The 19787-nt window shown below is 37.7% G+C and overlaps 1 pseudogene; it reads right to left on the bottom strand.

Moving 5' to 3' along the window:
- Positions 1 to 18200: 18200 nt before the first annotated feature.
- LOC144287548 (AP-3 complex subunit sigma-1-like) lies at positions 18201 to 18863 on the bottom strand (annotated as a pseudogene).
- Positions 18864 to 19787: the final 924 nt, after the last annotated feature.

Raw genomic sequence — 19787 nt, forward strand, 5'->3', positions numbered from 1 at the left:
TCTTGTTTTTTTTCATCCATTCTGACACCCTATGTTTTTGTTAGGAGCATTTAGTCCATTTAGGTTCAAAGTAATTATTATGTGTTTATTTCCATTTTATTTCTTGTTTTGTGGTTGTTTCTGGAGATTTTCATTGATCCTTTTTCTTGTATTTCTCTCTTTCATGTTTTGCTGATTTTCTCTAGTTATATATTTGGATTTCTTTTTGTTTATCCTCTGCATGTTTATTAGAAGTTTTTGATATATGATTACCATTAAGAACCCTCATGCACTGTTTGTGGGAATACAAACTGGTGCAGCCACTGTGGAAAACAGTATGGAGGTTATTCAAAAAATTACAAATGGAATTACTGTATGATCCAGTAATTCCACTACTGTATATTTATACAAAGAATACAAAAACACTAATTCAAAAAGATAAATGCACCTCTATGTTTATTGTATCATTATTTACAATAGGCAAGTTATTGAAGCAGTTGAAATGTCCATGGATAGATGACTGAATAAAGAAGTTACACACACACACACACACACACACACACACAAACACACACTGGAATATTACTCAGCCGTGAAAAAGAATGAAATCTTGCCGTTTGCAACAACATGGATGGATCTAGAGATGCTAATCAAAATAAGTCTGTCAGAGAAAGATAAATACCCTATGATTTCACTAGCATGTAAAATTTAAGAAACAAAACAAATGAATGAAGGAAAAAATTATACTAAATTATAAACAAACATAATAGGTATAGTCTTTAATTTTATTTGATAAAGCCCCTGTATTTCAGCAGGAATTATACAAAAATTAGCCAGGCATCTTCTACTTTATTACTAAGATTTTTGCATAAAATAATCATTACATAATTTTTATAGTAATTTGTGATTTCAAACAGTACAATGAAAATGGCTGATTTATTTTTCTTGGTTTGGAGTTTTCCAATAATTATTATTGAAATGAGGGTATTTTCTGAAATATCTAACTAATTTTCTAGGTTTTATTTTTTTTTTACTGATAGCAGTTAAAGTAAGAACATAATCATTGTATTTTGGCATCCATACAAATATTCAATTATTTTCTCCTTAAAATAAAAAGAAATCTTTTTTAAGTATCTGATTGCTGAGATATAAAATACCCAATTTCTCCACCAAAAATGTCTGATAATTACTGGCAAAATATTGAGTTTCATCTAGATTTCTAGAGTTATGAGATAAAAACCAGTAAACTGAAATCAAGCTCTGTTTGTGTGGTTTTCTATTTTTTTGTTGTTGTTGTATGAAAATTGCTCCAGATACATTTTCTGGGAATGAGTTTTCAAATTGCAATTTTGGACATATTTCCCCAATCATTCTTAAAATGAATTGAATTGTAGTTTCTCTAAGGACCACTAAATAAATGAAGCCAGTTTATAAATTTTTCAGAAAGCCCTCAAAGTCCCAAATACACTTTGTCATTTGTTTTGCCTAAGCTTTTTAATTCTCTTTGAAATAAATAGAAACAGCAAATAGCTTTGCCAAATAGCTCTTGCCATTTTAAACTGTGTGTGTGTGTGTGTTTGTGTGCATGCCTGAGCTAGAACAGTTTTTCAAAAGAATATTTAGAGATGATTAACTAATACTATAATATTTTGAAGAACAAAGATGGAGAGTATTAACAATAAAATAGTATGTGTCCAAACAATGCATGGTAGTACCATAAATATCAAGAAACAGACTCAATTAATGGGGATCCTTTGGTATACTCAGCACTATGCACTTAAATTTTCCAACCAATCCAGAGCAGGAGTTAGAGGTTAATTTTGTTTCAACTTTATTTAGGAATAATTGACAATAAAAAGTGGAATGATTTTAAGATGTACAACTTGATGTTTTTATACATGGATACATTGTGAAATGTTCACCACCCTTAAGGTAATTAGCATGCCTATCACCTCACAGTTACCATTTTTTGTGTGTGTGGATGGGGAGAACATTTAATCTCTACTCTCAGCAAATTTCAAGTATACAATACAAAATTATTAACTATAGTCACATTGTTGTACATTAGATTTCCAGAACTTATTTATCTTGCATAACTGAAATTCTATTTGACCAACATCTCCTCATTTCTCCCATCCCTCAGCCCCTGGCAACCACCGTGCTGCTCTCTGATTCTATGCATTTGATATTTTTTTATTCTACATATAAATGAGATCAATGCAGTACTCATCTTTCTACATATGTCTTATTTTCACTTAGCATAATATCCCCAGTTTAATCCATGTTGTCCCAAAAACCAGGATTTCATTCCTTTTCAATGTTGAATCCTGTGTGCATATGTGCATATACTTATATTACTATATATATATATATACACACACACAATGTACAAATATGTGTGTGTATATATATATAAAGAAAAAATATGATAAACGTAGAAAATGTCATATATATGTGTGTGTATATATATATATATTCACATCTTGGCTATTGTAAATAATGAGAAAGTGAACATGTAAGGGCAGATCTCTTTGAGATACTGATTTCATTTCCTTTGGACATACACCCGGAAGTGGATTTACTGGATCACATAATACTTCTGTTTTTAATTGTTTGAGGAAACCTTCATAATCTTTTCCATAATGACAATACCAATTTACATTCCCATCAACAGTGTACAAGGGTTTTATTTTCTGTATATCTTTGCCAACATTATTTATCTCTCATTTTCGGATAAAAGCAATTCTTACAGGTGTGAAGGTGTGAGATATCTTATTGTGGTTTTGATTTGCATTTCCCTGATAAGTTAGTTAAGTTTCATATACCAAGGTTTATCTTTCCACTGTCAGTTCACGGTTGCTTTTAATGATGCTGATGAAAAAATATGACCTTTCTTACCAGTCACTTTTAGGATGTGTAGGATAAAAATGGAGGGTAGAGAAGAAATTCAAAACTGCCACATTGATCCTATATATGGTCTATAGGTATATTTCTCTTATTTTTTATTACTAGCCATATTAACTTTCTCAAGAAGTTAAAATCTGGTAACTAAAGAAATAGCACTTTTTTTGAAGTGTTATCACAATATTGGAATAAAAACAATAGAGTGTGATATACTTTAGTATAAGTGCAAAATTGGAAGTTTGAACTAAGTCACTAAGATAGATAAAAGGCAGAGAGAAGCAAATTTTCATATAAAATTTTATAGACTAATTTCACAAATCTAAAATCCCTTCACCTTATTAAAGATATAAAATGGTTAAAAGGTTAAATATCAAGAGAGAACAGGATTGGGGATTTCAAAAGCACTTTTCTCTGAGTACCTCCATTTTGGGTAAGGAGCACCTGATCCAATTTTATAACTAATAAAAGAACTTTCAACAGGATGTTAGGCAAGTCTGACATATGTCCTCAAGAGTTAGGCAACTGATGTCTAATTCAAAATGGAAAAGCTCAGAGGAGGGGAAGATGGCGGGAGAGTAGGGTCCTCAAGTCACCTGTCCCCACCAAATTACCTAGAAAACCTTCAAATCATCCTGAAAATCTACGAATTCGGCCTGAGATTTGAAGAGAGACCAGCTGGAATGCTACAGTGAGAAGAGTTCGCGCTTCTATCAAGGTAGGAAGACGGGGAAAAAGAAATAAAGACACAAAGGCCTCCGAGGGGGAGGGGCCCCGCGAGGAGCCGGGCTGAGGCCGGGGCGAGTGTCCCCAGGACAGGAGAGCCCCGTCCCGGAGGAGCAGGAGCTGCACCGACCTTCCCGGGCGGAAAGGGGCTCCAGGGAGGTGGAGCAGGACCCAGGAGGGCGGGGATGCCCTCGGGCTCCCGGGGACACCAACAGACACCTGCGCCCCGGGAGAGCCCCACACCCCGCGGCCGAGCTCCCTAAGGGCTGCAGCGCGCACGGCGGGACCCGGAGCAGCTCGGGGGGGCTCGGGGGCGGCTCCGCGGAGGGGGCTGCGGGGTGGGAGCAGCTCGGGGGGCTCGGGGGCGGCTCCGCGGAGGGGGCTGCGGGGCGGGAGCAGCTCGGGGGGCTCGGGGGCGGCTCCGCGGAGGGGGCTGCGGGGCGGGAGCGAATCCAACAGCGCAGGCCCCGGAGCACAGGGCGCCGGGACACAGCCCAGGATCCGGCCTCCCCCGGGACAGGCAGAGGCCGGGAGGGCCCAGGACAGCGAGGACGCTCCTGCCCCAGCTGAGCAGATCAGCGGCCCCGCCCCGGAGCCTCCAAGCCCTGCAGACGGAGAGCTCCGGAGCTACTGCGGGGGCTGACTCCAGGGCTGCAGGGCTGCCGCCGCCACTGCGGTTGTTCCTCCTGGGGCCTCACGGGGTAAACAACCCCCACTGAGCCCTGCACCAGGCAGGGGCAGAGCAGCTCCCCCAAGTGCTAACACCTGAAAATCACGGCAGGCCCCTCCCCCAGAAGACCAGCTGGACGGACAATTTCCAGGGGAAGCCAAGGGACTTAAAGTATACATTAAAGTATACAGAATCAGAAGATACTCCCCCGTGTTGTTTTTTTTTTTTTTTTCTGATTTCTGATTGCTTCCCCCACCCTTTTTTTCCCTTTCTTTCTTTTTCTCTTTTTCTTCTTTTTTCCTTTTTTTCTTCCTTTTTTCTTATTTCTTTTTCTCTTTTCTTTCCTTCTTTCTCTCCTCTCTTTTTCTCCTTTTCCCAATACGACTTGCTGTTGGCCACTCTGCACTGAGCAAAATGACTAGAAGGAAAACCTCACCTCAAAAGAAAGAATCAGAAACAGTCCTCTCTCCCACAGAGTTACAAAATCTGGATTACAATTCAATGTCAGAAAGCCAGTTCAGAAGCACTGTTATACAGCTTCTGGTGGCTCTAGAAAAAAGCATAAAGGACTCAAGAGACTTCATGACTGCAGAATTTAGATCCAATCAGGAAGAAATTAAAAATCAATTGAATGAGATGCAATCCAAACTAGAAGCCCTAACGAGGGTTAACGAGGTGGAAGAACAAGTGAGTGACATAGAAGACAAGTTGATGGCAAAGAGGGAAACTGAGGAAAAAAGAGACAAACAATTAAAAGACCATGAAGACATATTAAGGGAAATAAACGACAGCCTGAGGAAGAAAAACCTACGTTTAATTGGGGTTCCCGGGGGCGCCGAAAGGGACAGAGGGCCAGAATATGTATTTGAACAAATCATAGCTGAAAACTTTCCTAATCTGGGAAGGGAAACAGGCATTCAGATCTAGGAAAGAGAGAGATCCCCCCCTAAAATCAATAAAAACCGTTCAACACCTCGACATTTAATAGTGAAGCCTGCAAATTCCAAAGATAAAGAGAAGATCCTTAAAGCAGCAAGAGACAAGAAATCCCTGACTTTTATGGGGAAGAATATTAGGGTAACAGCACACCTCTCCACAGAGACCTGGCAGGCCAGAAAGGGCTGGCAGGATATATTCAGGGTCCTAAATGAGAAGAACATGCAACCAAGAATCCTTTATCCAGGACGGCTCTCATTCAAAATGGAAGGAGAGATAAAGAGCTTCCAAGACAGGCAGGAACTGAAAGAATATGTGACCTCCAAACCAGCTCTGCAAGAAATTTTAAGGGGGACTCTTAAAATTCCCCTTTAAGAAGAAGTTCAGTGGAACATTCCACAAAAACAAGGACTGAATAGATATCATGATGACACTAAACTCATATCTCTCAATAGTAACTCTGAACGTGAACGGGCTTAATGACCCCATCAAAAGGCATAGGGTTTCAGACTGGATAAAAAAGCAGGACCCATCTATTTGCTGTCTATAAGAGACTCATTTTAGACAGAAGGATACCTACAGCCTGAAAATAAAAGGTTGGAGAACCATTTACCATTCGAATGGTCCTCAAAAGAAAGCAGGGGTAGCCATCCTTATATCAGATAAACTAAAATTTACCCCGAAGACTGTAGTGAGAGATGAAGAGGGACACTATCTCATACTTAAAGGATCTATCCAACAAGAGGACTTAACAATCCTCAATATATTTGCCCCGAATGTGGGAGCTGCCAAATATTTAAACCAATTAATAACCAAAGCGAAGAAATACTTAGATAATAATACACTTATACTTGGTGACTTCAATCTAGCTGTTCTACCCTCGATAGGTCTTCGAAGCACAACATCTCCAAAGAAACGAGAGCTTTAAATGATACACTGGACCAGATGGATTTCACAGATATCTACAGAACTTTGCATCCAAACTCAACTGAATACACATTCTTCTCAAGTGTACATGGAACTTTCTCCAGAATAGACCACATACTGGGTCACAAATCGGGTCTGAACCGATACCAAAAGATTGGGATCGTTCCCTGCATATTCTCAGACCATAATGCCTTGAAATTAGAACTAAGTCACAACAAGAAGTTTGGAAGGACCTCAAACACGTGGAGGTTAAGGACCATCCTGCTAAAAGATGAAAGGGTCAACCAGGAAATTAAGGAAGAATTAAAAAGATTCATGGAAACTAATGAGAATGAAGATACAACCATCCAAAATCTTTGGGATGCAGCAAAAGCAGTCCTAAGGGGGAAATACATCGCAATACAAGCATCCATTCAGAAACTGGAAAGAACTCAAATACAAAAGCTAACCTTACACATAAACGAGCTAGAGAAAAAACAGCAGATAGATCCTACACCCAGCAGAAGAGAGTTAATTAAAATTCGAGCAGAACTCAACGAAATCGAGACCAGAAGAACTGTGGAACAGATCAAACAGAACCAGGAGTTGGTTCTTTGAAAGAATTAATAAGATAGATAAACCATTAGCCAACCTTATTAAAAAGAAGAGAGAGAAGACTCAAATTAATAAAATCATGAATGAGAAAGGAGAGATCACTACCGACACCAAGGAAATACAAACGATTTTAAAAACATATTATGAACAGCTATACGCCAATAAATTAGGCAATCTAGAAGAAATGGACGCATTCCTGGAAAGCCACAAACTACCAAAACTGGAACAGGAAGAAATAGAAAACCTGAACAGGCCAATAACCAGGGAGGAAATTGAAGCAGTCATCAAAAACCTCCCAAGACACAAGAGTCCAGGGCCAGATGGCTTCCCAGGGGAATTCTATCAAATGTTTAAGGAAGAAATCATACCTATTTTCCTAAAGCTGTTTGGAAAGATAGAAAGAGATGGAGTACTTCCAAATTCGTTCTATGAGGCCAGCATCACCTTAATTCCAAAACCAGACAAAGACCCCACCAAAAGGGAGAATTACAGACCAATATCCCTGATGAACATGGATGCAAAAATTCTCAAGAAGATACTAGCCAATAGGATCCAACAGTACGTTAAGAAAATTATTCACCATGACCAAGTAGGATTTATCCCCGGGACACAAGGCTGGTTCAACACCCGTAAAACAATCAATGTGATTCATCATATCAGCAAGAGAAAAACCAAGAACCATATGATCCTCTCATTAGATGCAGAGAAAGCATTTGACAAAATATAGCATCCATTCCTGATCAAAACTCTTCAGAGTGTAGGGGTAGAGGGAACTTTCCTCAGCATCTTAAAAGCCATGTACGAAAAGCCCACAGCAAATATCATTCTCAATGGGGAAGCACTGGGAGCCTTTCCCCTAAGATCAGGAACAAGACAGGGATGTCCACTCTCACCACTGCTATTCAACATAGTACTGGAAGTTCTAGCCTCAGCAATTAGACAACAAAAAGACATTAAAGGCATTCAAATTGGCAAAGAAGAAGTCAAACTCTCCCTCTTCGCCGATGACATGATACTCTACATAGAAAACCCAAAAGTCTCCACCCCAAGATTGCTAGAACTCATACAGCAATTGGGTAGCGTGGCAGGATACAAAATCAATGCCCAGAAATCAGTGGCATTTCTATACACTAACAATGAGACTGAAGAAAGAGAAATTAAGGAGTCAATCCCATTTACAATTGCACCCAAAAGCATAAGATACCTAGGGAATAAACCTCACCAAAGATCTAAAGGATCTATACCCTCAAAACTATAGAACACTTCTGAAAGAAATTGAGGAAGACACAAAGAGATGGAAAAATATTCCATGCTCATGGATTGGCAGAATTAATATTGTGAAAATGTCAATGTTACCCAGGGCAATATACACGTTTAATGCAATCCCTATCAAAATAACATGGACTTTCTTCAGAGAGTTAGAACAAATTATTTTAAGATTTGTGTGGAATCAGAAAAGACCCCGAATAGCCAGGGGAATTTTAAAAAGAAAACCATATCTGGGGGCATCACAATGCCAGATTTCAGGTTGTACTACAAAGCTGTGGTCATCAAGACAGTGTGGTACTGGCACAAAACAGACACATAGATCAATGGAACAGAGTAGAGAACCCAGAAGTGGACCCTGAACTTTATGGCCAACTAAAATTCGATAAAGGAGGAAAGACTATCTATTGGAAGAAAGACAGTCTCTTCAATAAATGGTGCTGGGAAAATTGGACATCCACATGCAGAAGAATGAAACTAGACCACTCTCTTTCACCATACACAAAGATAAACTCAAAATGGATGAAAGATCTAAATGTGAGACAAGATTCCATCAAAATCCTAGAGGACAACACAGGCAACACCCTTTTTGAACTTGGCCACAGTAACTTCTTGCAAGATACATCCACGAAGGCAAAAAAACAAAAGCAAAAATGAGCTATTGGGACTTCATCAAGATAAGAAGCTTTTGCACAGCAAAGGATACAATCAACAAAACTAAAAGACAACCTACAGAATGGAGAAGATATTTGCAAATGACGTATCAGATGAAGGGCTAGTTTCCAAGATCTATAAAGAACTTAAACTCAACAGCAAAGAAACAAACAATCCAATCATGACATGGGCAAAAGACATGAACAGAAATCTCACAGAGGAAGACATAGACATGGCCAACATGCACATGAGAAAACACTCTGCATCACTTGCCATCAGGGAAATACAAATCAAAACCACAATGAGATACCACCTCACACCAGTGAGAATGGGGCAAATTAACAAGGCAGGAAACAACAAATGTTGGAGAGGATGTGGAGAAAGGGAACCCTCTTACACTGTTGGTGGGAATGTGAACTGGTGCAGCCACTCTGGAAATCTATGTGGAGGTTCCTCAAAGAGTTAAAAATAGACCTGCCCTATGTCCCAGCAATTGCACTGTTGGGGATTTACCCCAAAGATTCAGATGCAATGAAACGCCGGGACACCTGCACCCTGATGTTTCTAGCAGCAATGGCCACAGTAGCCAAACTGTGGAAGGAACCTTGGTGTCCATCGAAAGATGAATGGATAAAGATGTGGTCTATGTATACAATGGAATATTCCTCAGCCAGGGATCCCTGGGTGGCACAGCGGTTTGGCGCCTGCCTTTGGCCCAGGGCGTGATCCTGGAGACCCGGGATCAAAATCCCACGTCGGGCTCCCGGTGCATGGAGCCTGCTTCTCCCTCTGCCTGTGTCTCTGCCTCTCTCTCTCTGTGACTATCATAAATAAAAATTAAGAAAAAAAAAAAAAAAAGAATATTCCTCAGCCATTAGAAATGACAAATACCCACCGTTTGCTTCAACGTGGATGGAACTGGAAGGTATTATGCTGAGTGAAATAAGTCAATCAGAGAAGGACAAACAGTGTATGTTCTCACTCATTTGGGGAATATAAGTAATAGTGAAAGGGAATATAAGGGAAGGGAGAAGAAATGTGTGGGAAATATCAGAAAGGGAGACAGAACATAAAGACTCCTAACTCTGGGAAACGAACTAGGGGTGGTGAAGGGGAGGAGGGCGGGGGGTGGGGGTGAATGGGTGATGGGCACTGAGGGGGGCACTTGATGGGAAGAGCACTGGGTGTTATTCTGTATGTTGGTAAATTGAACATCAATAAAAAATTAATTTATTAAAAAAATGGAAAAGGTAAAAGCAGAGTTTTTTTTTTGTTTTTTTTGTTTTTTTTTTTTTTTTTCCCAGAGTTGTTTTTATTTTCAGTTTTGGTCAGAGAGTAAAGGAGAGCTTGCTGCTCTCCTTTACCAGAGTTTACCAACCTATACCAGGGAGTTTGGGGACAAAGTGATTCTTTGCCTTCAGGCAGACACATTCAAGACAGCTGAACCAAACTAATTTAAAATTATTGGGTAGGGCAGTCAGAAGGACAATGGGACCACTAAGAAATAAAGTCTACGTGGAGTAGGCCATTGGAAAAAAAAAAAAAAAGAGGACCAAGAAGAAAGCTGCATGCCCAAGGAAAGTGAACCATCTAGGTCATGGACATGTAACTGAGAGATTTTTCCCTCCTCCAGCATACAATCACCAATAAAAATATGCCAAGCTTAAAGAGCATAAGACCACATTTACAGCTCTGCTCAATCAAGAACATTCCTGCAAATTCATCATCCTTTGTTTTCCCAAAATTTTGACTCTGAGTGGGCAAGATGAGAGAATAGGTGGAAACACAAGGCAAGTTAGAAGAAAAAGTTAACCGTACCTCTTTTCCAGCAGAAGACCACAGCAAGGGGAAAAATGTAGAGCTGCAATTAAATTAGGAAATGGTGGTTGTCACATGGTTCCAGATGTGTTTAAGGACTTAATCATGGCTATTTTAATGCTTTAATACAACTGTACCCTTATTTATTATGAATGAGCAAAACAATATGAAATTCTCTTAATCTAATGGCAGTAGTTAGGAACTTGGAGGTCACACGTGGCTGTGGGATGTGGTGTCACCATAAGGCAGCCGTGAAACATGGCCACATAGATGATAGAAAGCAATTTCCCATCTACATGTTACCATTTTTAATATTAATTTCAGCACTTCTGCTTTTAAAGCCACTACACTCTTCGTAAATAATCTCAGTTCACAAAATCTTTAAAAAAATATATTATGATAACTTCCTTGTTATGACAGTTACATTTGTTTTGCTTAAGGATTATTCATCAGTTTTGTGAGTTCTTAGCCTTCTGAAGCCTTGAGTAAGAATACAAATACTTTCCAATATCTGCAAAAGTAGTTTTGTATCAAAAATTCAATGTAACATAGTCTGAATGTTCTGAGCTCAGCTGATTATGGAAAATTGCCTTCTTCTGATGAAGTAATCTGCATCTTGATTTTGTCACCATGGTAAAAACAGCTTCTTCCAAATTGTTTTACAAGGAAATTGGTACTTTGGAAACAATGTCTCTTTTCTTTAGAGAAAAATACATCTTTGGAAAATGATTTTTTTCTTTTAAAAAGAACCTGCTGCTCAAAATTTCTTAAAATACATTCAATTATTGTTTTTAATTTCCTTTTTCAATTGTTGCTGTGGAAAGATATTTTAGTGTCATAAGTAGTCTATAATAAAATGAACACAGCAGATTGTGATCTAAAACAGTAAAAAGTGTTTTTATATTAAAATACTGATTCTGTATGTTGGAAAGTTTCTGAAAATGAAAAAGAATCATTGATTAAACTGAATAATAACATATGAAAATATATAATTAAAAAATCTAAATTTTCCCTGTAACAAATATTCACTTTCTTATGTTTTAGCTTATTTTTTTTATTATTTAGCTTAAAATCATCTGATAACTTAGGCACCCAAAGATCTTTTGATTTGACCAAGGAGGCATAGCCGTCTAGGGACAGGATCTGGCCTCCTAAGAAAACATTGCCTGCTGTTCCTCTGTTCTTTGCATTACAATGAGTCCTCTGAGTCATTCTGAGAGTTAAAAGTGAGGGAACAATGAACCTAGAAGTAATTTTTAGACCTTACTTTTTAGGCATTTTGCAGCTCAAAAAAAGGCAGTATTATATAGTAAAGAATTTGGCTTTGAAGTCAGACAGACTTAGACTTGAATATTGGCTCTGCCTCTCATTGACTTGGAGATTTCAGGATTTAATTAACTTTTGGGTCTTTGTTTTCTCGTAATAGACATTCAGTGAAAGGCACTTGTTATCCCTGACCCAGTAAATGTACAGACAATTGGAATGCTGGCAGGTGGTTGCTTCTGTATGAGAAAAAGAAACACATGTAAAATGGAAAACACAGTGAACGATAAGATAAAAGTAATATGAAAACAAATATGAAAAGTTAGACAAGACAACCATAGATTTTTTTTTTTTTTTTTTTTTTTTTTAGTGTAGAATGTGACATTTCAAAGAGATTCACAGAGATCATTAAAGTCCTTTGGATTAACTGACACTGGAACTGAATCTTCAACAAACTGAATATTGGAGAACTGTATCCTGAGTGCTTGACTCTGCAGCATGCACTGGACGAGGGGTTCAAAGTTTACATACAACCCCTATCCTCTATGGGGGCTTAGGACACATAAATCAGCAATTATATTGCAACAAAGTGAATCATGGATATAAGACATGATGTTAAGTGAACAGAGAGGAAAGTGTTGGTCAACAATACATGTGTGCCCGTGTGTGTTGATGGGTGCCTGTGCACATGTGTCATATAGCAAGAAGTAAGGACTGGTGAATGATCGTTCACAGACCAGGAGATGTTGGTGAGCTGAATTAAAATATGTCCTTAGGGGGATGCCTGGGTGGCTCAGTGGTTAAGCATCTGCCTTTGGCTCAGGGCATGATCCTGGAATTCCTGGATTGAGTCCCTGCATGGAGCCTGCTTCTGTATCTGTCTCTATCTCTGTCTCTCTGTCTCTCATGAATAAATAAAATCTTTTAAAAAAATTTGCCCCTAGAGTCCTATCATTCTTTTGTAACACTTTTCTTGATTTGTAATTTTATACAAAATTATATATGCAATTGTGTATTTAACACCTGTGTTCCCCACTAAAATATAAGATTCGATCAGCTATGTCTGCATATTTTTATTTATACTAGCTGAAAACCAATGGAAATTTTGAAGAACATCCTTAAGTCATCAAACTATCATTAATTTAGTATTGCCAAACTCTTATTAATTAGCCTGTAATCACATTGAGCAAACTCACATTGGGGAAACTAAGGAAAGAGCTTACCATTCATGTGGAATGTGCCTGCAGTTCACTCCTCTATGGTAGGACCCTGCAGGGAGCCAGCAGAGAGGCAGATATTTTAACATCTGCCCTCATCTCTCATTCTGAGTTCTCTAATGTGTACTTCCCTCCACCTTCAGCCCTGATCTTTTTAAGTAGCATACTAGCTGATAATAATACTGTTAGCCACTTGCCATATATCCAAGGAGAACTTAACTTCATATTGTCTTTTTTTTTAATGCAAAATGACCACAAGATATACTGATTGATGTTCTGCTCACTGGGAGAATTTATCTTTTTGATAGGCTTTCAGGGACACTTCTGAGTCTGGCTCAGTAACTCCAGAGCAATTCAATTCCTACTTGGATTAGCATATTATGAGAGCCATTGGCTATAATATTTTCCCCTCCTTGGTCATCTCACACAGAGAACACCCCATGTTGCCATATGTTGAAAAAGAAATAGCATTATATATAAGTAGGCCAGTGGAATTTTTAATCATTTGCTAACAGAAATTTCTTCGTGTTTTCAGAAGAAACCCTATTTTGGAATATGCCTTTTCTAATTGATAAAGTAATGTTGCTGATTGTGTCCCACCTCATGCTGTGGCAGGTCAGTGTGTATGCATTTCATTATAGGACGCTCTACTCACAAGTTTATTTGATAGACCTTGTAGATCAAGTCATAACAGATTTGGAACTTTTGGTCAGACAGATAAATACAAATTTAGAAACCCAGCCATATGTTTTGGTCCTAATCTCTCTTCATGTTAGCCCCCACCAAAGAAGCCTACCAATCAAAACGTTTTCATTATCTTTCCCCAACTCCACTAGATATCAAGGAGGCTTACCCTCCTTCTTTGGGGGAATCAAATACTGAATCTAGGCCTGTGCACCCCCAAACTCCAACATCCTCCTTGAAGTTAGGTACTCCATTTCAATACCACATCTTTCATATTATCATCACTGCACATTTATAAAATATACTGATGCTCTTTCGCCAATGCATTTATTATTGTTCTTTCATGGGGGAAAATGAAAGACATACAGAAAATATATTCTTCCAACATTTCTACTTAACTTACAATTTGAATTCCACATTCTTATTCAATCTGGAATGTTCAAGCACAGGTGCATTTCTAATTGCTTTGTAGTCTACAGTTTATGACTTTGTAGCTAACCAAGAAATTAAAAGTTGATCACACTAGGGATGCCTGGGTGGTGCAGTTGGTTAGGCATCAGACTCTGGTTTTTGGCTCGGGTCCTGATCTCAGGGTTGTGAGACTGAGCCACAGGTCAGGCTCTGCACTCTGCCCAGAGGCTGTTCTCCTTCTGCTCCAACCCCCCTACTCTCTCTCTCCCTCTAAAATAAATAAAAAATCTTTTTAAAAATATTGACCACACCAAATGAAGAAATATGTCAGAATGTTTGTTGTATTTATATTACTGCATGAGAATCTGAAAAACATATCTGCATAATTTTTCTAAATTAAATTTATGGTCTCCCTTATTCCATGATTTCTTCACTCATTCTCATCTTATAAGTGACCATATACTGCCCCAGTTTCTTAGACTAGAAACCTCAGTGTCCTTTATTTTTATCTTACTTTCTATTTCATTAGCAGGTCCTACTGACTCTACCTCCAAAAGTTATCCTAAATCCAATCATTTTTTCCAGTTTCACTTTTTTCAGAAAGCAAAAATGGTGTGCTCTGAACAGCAGTAGGAAGTGTTATTTCATGATGTTCTTTTAGGATTCACAGCACTCAGTGATTTCCCATACCTACAGAATAAAACCCAAATTTTTAGCATGGCCTACAAGACCCTCCATAAACTGGCCCCTGCCTATCTCTTAAACCATATTTCCAGTTTTCTCTGTCTTACAATCCACCTCAGCAACACTGTTTTTGCATTATTTTTCAGACTTTTCAACATTTTCCTCTTTATCTTCCCCAATGTTTGAAAGATTATTTATTCATTCATATTTCCCCATCCCTCTGCTCTTTCACATCACCCCAGTCTCTGCTTAAATTTCACTTCAGAAAAGTATTCCCTGATTATCTATCTAAAAGCCCACAGTGATTCTTCCTCACTATATTCTTCCCTATTACCCTATTTTATCAATATTTATTGCATGCCAGTATATTTATTTACTCACTAGTTTATTGTGTTCCCTAGTAGAATGTAATCCCATGAGGTCAGGTTCCTTTATGTCTATCTACACAACTATATCCTCAGACCAGTGACTGGCACACAATAAGAGCTGAAGGAAATATCTGTTGAATGACTGACTGACTGACTGAATAAATAAATAACTACTGTAGTCAAGGACAAATATAAAAAGATTCTGAAACAGGGCAGCAATAATTAGAATGGAAAAGATGGAATACAAAATATTACACAAAAAGAATGGAAGATGACTGTGAATGGAAGATAGAAAGAGAGAGAAAACTGTGAAAGATATTTTACATTTTTGATCTATATTTCCAGGAGAGTAATGGTGGCTTTATCCTGGACATGACAACATAAATAATGAATAGATTACCAATTTTCACGTGTGAGATGAGATGGAAGATTTGAGGTTGAAGAAAGAAAAAATAGTCAGTTGAGGGAAGAATGAGATTCCTTTCAATAACTCAAAGTTCAGGTAAACCTCTGAAAGCTAATCATTGAAAAAAGGCAAGAGAATAGTGTGTTCTGTTTACGTAAACAACTCAATATATACATCATGCTCAGTGATAATAACATCAAAAGAATGAAACTGTCAATAGAAAAATGTATAGAATAAGAAAACAGATTTCAGAGAAGCAAAACTCAGTGGTATGGATTCATCACTGCTCAGAAATAAGAAATAATTTGGGGGAATATGAGAAATTTGGCCCCTTGATAGTGTTCTCTGCTGTGTGAGGTAGGAATAATTTACTATGATTCTTCATGAAATAGATGAAACATCTCGAGGGTATCTGCTTCTCTATTCTTTCATTCCATGGTCATCAGGCAAGCTTTTGATCAATAATTAATTTTCTTATATAGGTCAAATACCAGGAAGTGAGGTGCTTTAGCTGGAAATGTGATCACTGAAGAAAATTAATATATTGGAAATTTGATTTATTTATCAGTCTCTTGTGAGTTAACATCGGTTCAATATTGGTTTTAGAGCTTGAAAAATCCAAGTATTCAAAAAATCCAGTTTGTGGACTTTTAAGGATGAATATTTTATCTTGGATGTTATGAGAATGTTTCTTGGATGCTTGGCCTAGCTATTAAATTACTCTTACCTAATTGTACATTTGCTTCCCTATTTCAAGAAATTATCTGACTTTCCACATATTTCAATCATGGAGGATTTGCGGATATTCATTTTTTTTAGAGTAATTAAGGATTCGTAGAATGAGAGCTAAGATAATGGGCTTTGATAATAGTTTAGAAAGGAAAGGTCATAAAATCCAGGAACTTACCATATCCATTCGAATCTAATTTGGTGATATTTAATGATGAACTTGAGTCCTTTTCCTTTTCCCTTTTTCTTTCATTTTTCTCTAGAAAATAGGGGAAAAGTTAAGTTGTTGAATGTAATATTAGTATATGTCTAAATTTTTATCATGAATCTTTTGTTCATAGACTTTTATTATAAATAGTGGTTTAGGAATTTTGTCAAAAATCTTTGAGAATTTTGTCTAAAGTGTTATGATTTAAATGCTCATTATACAAATTTATACTTAAAATCTCTACTATAAGTTCCTTAAAGTGTATGTATTATTTATTTTTGAATATCACATAAAAATTAGCAAAATATTTAGCATAAAATATGTAAGATAAGGATTGAATATTGATAGTCTGAAAACCCTATGTGTCAAGATTTCTCTGACTGTAGTCAACAGGACCTAACCTTGGCGAACTTAAAGGCAAACTTAGAAGGATGGGGCTAACTCAATGATTCAAAGGAAAAAGCTACAGAGCAAGGACTTAGAAATCAGTGGAATCTGGGCAGACCAGCAAACCTCTATATATTTGACAGCATATTATAAAGTATGATAAAATAGAGAAATATTGTTAGTTTGCCTTATTTTTTAAAGACTTTATTTATGATAGAGAGAGAGAGAGAGAGAGAGAGAGAGAGAGGCAAAGATACAGGCAGAGGGAGAAGCAGGCTCCGTGCAGGGAGCCTTACATGGGACTCCATCCCAGGTCTCCAGTATCACACCTGGGGCTGAAGGTGGCGCTAAACCTCTGAGCCACCTGGGCTGCCCAGTTTGCCTTTTATCTCTGGTGGTTAACACTTGGAACATTTCAGTTTCAGTCACTTAACCCTGTTTTTAAAAAAATTTTGTTCCTCTGTTAATAATATGTATATTCTAAACCTATTTATGTTTTGAATAAAATGGTCACAAACAACAGTATCATGTTAAATATGCACCCTATATAGTCCCCTATTACCAGGTGTTTGTGATTTTTAGTTTTTGTGTGTTACAAAATGAAATAAATGAGGAGCAAATTACTGTGCAATAGAAAACAGTGATGCAGCTGTGATAAATGTAGGTTTCAGATAGTAGCAATCAATAGTCTAAAGGAGCCATTTATTAATGTGTAGCAGAAGAAATGGACTGGATTAGGAAAACAAAAACAATAACTTGCCATTTCCCAAATGGGTTGTAATAAGATAAAATATCAAAAGTAAAACCTCAATCATCACTATTGTTTCTTAAGGGTACAGTTAACAATGGCACATCCATCAAACAACACTAAAAATTATATGCATAAGGGATTATTATGAAACTAAAAATGTAATAACAAGTGAGACCATAAAAATTTCCAAAACACATGACAATAGTTTTTTATTTTGTTTTTATTTTAGTTTTTGCTTTAGAAGTCTGGTTACCTTGGAGTTCATTTAAACTAAAAAAAAAGGTCATAATGTTTTCACACAATACTTTATAAAGAACGCTTTAAATAACAATTGTGAAAATAACAGGAAGAGTTATGGAATACTGCTTTTGTGATCCCTACAAAACATCAACATTTTGGATTATACAAAATTTAAAGTAATGATTCAAACACTTTTTGAAATACTGAACAGAAAAGCAACATTGAACTTCTATACTGATGTTATACAACTTCTATCCAGTGCCTTGACTTATATCCAAGAACAAGAGTTAAGACTCTTCTCTAGTTTTGGTAAACAGCTGCATGGTAAACTTAAATGGCTTTCCATCTAAGTTTTTACCTGGGAGTAGCTTCTTAAAATTTTTATTTAAAAGAGGGCAGGTCTGGCACTTTTATACTGATGTTACCAGTATTACTATCTCTTGGGATTTCAGGAAGATCCATATTCTTTATAGCTTGATACAGCATGGGTTGGAGCTCATGCCTCAGATTTCTCCAGTTTATTTTGTGCATCAATTTGTGTGACAACCTCATTCATGTTGGTCTCCAATACCATTATCCCCCATCAACAATTCTGCAAGAATATTGTGAACTTGGTTTACATAGAAAATAAATCCAGTTTACAGCAATGTTTCCACAATTATCTTGAGTTCTAGGGACATTATGAATTGTTTTCAGGAGACAGGGAGGGGTGGATTCAGGGGTCAGATCTGGATACACATGGTAAGAGACCCATGAATCTTGGGCTTCTTCTGTGGCTGTATTGATTTAAAATGCCAAGATCACTTTCTGAAGAATCCACACAGAAGACAAAATATAATGTTGCATTGTGTCTGTAAATCAGTTTGTTGTCATACCTTCCAATTAACAATCCTTCTTCCAGGAAACTACATTTTCATCTCTCTTTGTAACCAAATGCACTGTCTCCCTGATGATTTGCTATTGTGTGTCTCCACTCTAAGGTTGGTAGAACTTGGAGAGCCTTACTTTCCCATGGCTGTTGAAGATAGGAATCGTTTTGATCATGGCTGAGCGGGGCTAATCGGGGGGGGGGGGGGGGAATGGGCACCAGGGCAGGTGTGGGAATGCTAGCTTTGTCAGATCTCTCCAGTGATCCTCCCCCACCCCACATCTCACAAGCACACGTATCTTTAAACGGTAGATTTTTAATAAAGATTGAATATCTAAACTTCATTATTGTAAAAGACAGCCTGTAAAACAGCCTAGGTGTTATCCTGGCAGGGATTTATGTAAATAATTAAATGCAACGGCATCGTAGATACCGTTTGGCAAATGTGTATATATAACGATATATGTTTATCATCACTTTATTTTGGTGACATTTCTGGTCTCTTTGATTTAATTTCTCCTCGTTTGGGTCATATTTTCATCCTTCTTGCCTGGTAATTTCTGATTAATTAATTAATTTCTGAAGTCCAGACACACCGAATTGTACCTTGTTGAGCACTGAATATTTCTATAAATCTAAAAACATTCTTGAGGTTTGATTTCAACCCAGTTGGGTTACTTGGAAATAGTTCGAACCTTACCTAGGGCCAGAGGAACTCTTTAGTCTTGGGCTAATTTTATTTCACCCCTAAGGCAATACCTTTCTTAGTACTCTACTCGATGGCCCAATATTTATATCATTTTCCCACCTGGGTGGAAGACAAACTACTCATTGCTGTATTTGAGCTCTGGAGATTGTTTTCTCTAAACGTGCTTCAGGTGGTTCTTTTCCCAGGCTCTGGGATTCCCCTTAAGCATGGGTAAATTAGTACCCAATTGCATATCTGAAAGGGATTGTCTACCTATCTCTGAGAGTCTCTTTATGTATAGCTTACTTTTTTACCAGTACTCAACGCTAAAACTCTAGTTGCTTTGATCTGTATAGACTCTCATCATCGCAGCTCAGGGTGACAGGCAGGTCACCGTGAAAGTCTGCTGCAT

The sequence above is a fragment of the Canis aureus genome, chromosome 17 (assembly GCF_053574225.1).
Source record: "Canis aureus isolate CA01 chromosome 17, VMU_Caureus_v.1.0, whole genome shotgun sequence".
Taxonomy (NCBI): Eukaryota; Metazoa; Chordata; class Mammalia; order Carnivora; family Canidae; genus Canis; species Canis aureus.